Here is a 3297-nt window from a genome sequence, read left to right as displayed (position 1 = left end):
ACTTGTTAATCAACGAGCTATTTTTTGACGAGTGCGCACCCAAAGGTCATCGGACTTCCTAGTTGAAGTGGACTGTACTCACCTTATATCTAACGCAAATCTTCCCTCTTCACTCCCGCAGGATAATGGGCATGTCCGAGAGCGATTCCTCTTCGCTAGGCTCCATGGAGCTCGAAGGAGAAGGCGCCGGCGGCGTGTACATAGACTCGGACACCGGGCTGGAGTCCATGTCCTCGGCGGAAACTCCAAGCAAGCCGTGCGGCCTGTGTATGGACGGGAACGCCAGCGACCTCTACCGGCAGGAGGTGACGCAACTCAAGTGCGACAAGCTCGACCTTTTGAGGCAGAATGTGGTGAGTAGGCTTTAGAATTCGATTGACTCAAAATATATCATATAAACCTAGGGACTTGAAGAATGAAAATTTCAACGGATTATTGTCCCTCAAAGTAGTCCCTCCATGTTCCTATTTTGACTCACTGTCAGCACCTAAGAAGGAAATATTGCCTCTTCTCGCCCATCTAATGAGCTTTGAAGTTATTTGAAGCAAACACTGGTCTTGGGCCAGCCATTATTATCAGGTAGACCTGACTGGTACACCTGATCAGGTCCGCCTGTCTGGTCTACCTGATACCTGATGAGTACACACACGCTATCAGGTAGACCTGACAGGCGGACCTGATCAGGTGTACCTACCTATACACATATTATAACCACAGATCGTTGTGTGGTTCCTCCATCCGCAGATTAAATCCCTAAAACCCTGCACTGAGCTCTATACAGGCCAAAGGCAAGGTCCTCGTCCTGACTTCCAAACCAATTCATGCCTAAAAATTAACTCATTTAATTTTAATTAAAAAAAAGTAGAACATTTCCAACCAAGTGTAAAAGAAGCTTTTTTTAAATTTCCTCTTTTGCAAAACCATGCAATTTTATTTTAAAGACCTTTGTCTTTACAATTCTTCAGTTTCCTTTTATTGTTTACGTTGTTTTTATCTATTCAAACCTCAAAGTTTTCTTGATATGTCCCCAACCGGTTTTTGAATTTTTTTTAGGACTATAAATTAAACATACCAAGTGGCCAAGACACTTTTCGAGAAGAAATGATGTTGAATGAACAAGTCTTTGGTTTAGGTAAAAGGAGTTGAAGTAGCTTAAGCGGTCAGGTGACTGGTTGAAAGTTGACATCCCGTGGGAAGTTTAACTCTATACTGAACTTTTAATCCAACAGTAAATGTACCAGGCAGTATTCGAATCTTCTTTAGGGTGTGATCTAACGTATCCAATCAGAAAAGTTTTTGAGTACATCAGATTGATTAAGTATAAGAAAACCTGAGATGACACGTTGAATCCCATGAAATAAATATATCTTTGTAATAATATTTGGTTCCCTCTTTTTTGTACTTGTTACTTAAGGAGACTCTTCTTTTATGATTTATGTGTTGTTGTCTGAGTTGTGTCTATTGGTATTAACATGTTTTTAATTTTACGTGTCAAAGTCTTTTTTTTTTTTTTTTTTTTTTTTGGTTTGTTTTAATTAAATAAAAATTTTTATGTTGTAATACAATATTCCCTTAACACCTGGTCTAAAATCTTATCGCTCCCCGTTATGCTTTGATTCTAAAATTTTTGGAACAGAGCTCTTTGGATCTTTGAAGACTTCTCCAGGGATCTAACTCAACGCCTGGGGCGATGTCATTAATACTACAAACTCATTTTTCTAAATTTAATGGATGTCCAGTGAACAAAGTATTTTTCATCATTTTACTTTCTACACAATTTAGTCAATAACGTGTAATATATTATATTCCGACAGTATAATGAAGGCTAGAAAAGAGAAATATATTTTTGAGAATTTCATTAATTGGTTGTCTTTCACTATCCTATCGTCCCTAAAATGAAGGCATTTCTTTCTCTCATCTTGTGTGGTTTTTATATTATCGTATTGTCTGCATTCTTAAAATTTAAAAAACTAAGTCTAACTTTAATAAATTATAGATAGCAAACCTCTTACTGCATACTATTTTTATTTAATTTATAAACTGTTATTTTAAATATCCATCCCAAGGAGTAATCCCTGTCTGTATTAAATGGATACACAACTATAACCCACTTTACACTTTTTAAGTTCTTCTTTTGTTCTTTTATAATTTAACTGTAAGTTATCTCTAATCAAAAACAAGAGAGCTATATTAACAAATTATACAACATAAAACTTGCTTTCTTAAACTAACTATCCATCTCCTCTCCAAACATATGGAGATGCTATCATATAGATGGATGAAAAACTATATTTAAATTTTTATAATATACTTGAACCTTTGTGTTTCCTGGATTCATCTCCTATATCTATTGTGTTGTAGTTATAATAATTTATCTATAATTTCCACATAGAAACTTTTATCCACTATCAGTATGGGATATCTATAGGGATTAAAAAAGTTATAAATAAAAAAGATTGCCTTTTATCTTTCATTTTTTTTATATATACATCTAAGGATACTTAATATACCCTTTATTATGACTATTTATTTAACATATCAATTCCTCCATTGGCTCAACCTATCACAGACCTCAGAGACATAGCAAACCATTTTTTGTTCAATTTTATAATAAGCAGATAGGGATTCTGTTATAAAGGTTTAATTATAAATCATGGATTATGAAGTTACGTCTATTTCTGTTATTAAACTTTATTTGACCCATCTATACCTAACCATGTTTCACTGTGAGTGATGGGTAATTCTTTTGTATCAAGATAAATAAGATAAATCTTTGCCTATTATGAAACCCAGCTTAATTTACAGGACTTATAAACTTCTAATCAAAAGAATTTTGTAAGAGTAAACTTCGGAAGATTACTTTCTAAGAAGAAAAAGATGATACGTCTAATAACGTCTAGAATCTCACATCCGGATAAAGAAGTAAAACCAATGTTGTCTTAAAGGTTGTTGTTTAGTCTCTGTCAAGGGTAGTAGCCCTGCACCCAAAAAAAAGAAGAGGTTGTGTTTTGCGAAGTGTAAAGACAAGTGTCCTTCTTAAAGTGTTTGCGCAAATGAAGTGTTCTCAAAGTTTGGCCACTCGGAAAGCAACGGAGGTGGCCAACTCATAAGGAACTCCTCAAGAGCTTCGGACTCTTAAAGAAAAGCTCCGACTTCGCTCCAGACTAACCTCAACCTCTGGAAAGAGGGCGTTGGCGAACTAAAGAAAAGACGTTCTGACCTTTCTCTTGCCCTCTTCTGTGTCCACCCTAATTACCGACCAAGTCTTTTACCGGTAATGTCTCCATACACCGGATA

Source organism: Diaphorina citri, unplaced genomic scaffold, assembly GCF_000475195.1.
Source record: "Diaphorina citri unplaced genomic scaffold, Diaci psyllid genome assembly version 1.1 scaffold8554, whole genome shotgun sequence".
Lineage (NCBI taxonomy): Eukaryota > Metazoa > Arthropoda > Insecta > Hemiptera > Psyllidae > Diaphorina > Diaphorina citri.
The sequence above is the reverse complement of the archived record's forward strand: the minus strand, read 5'-3'. Positions refer to the sequence as shown.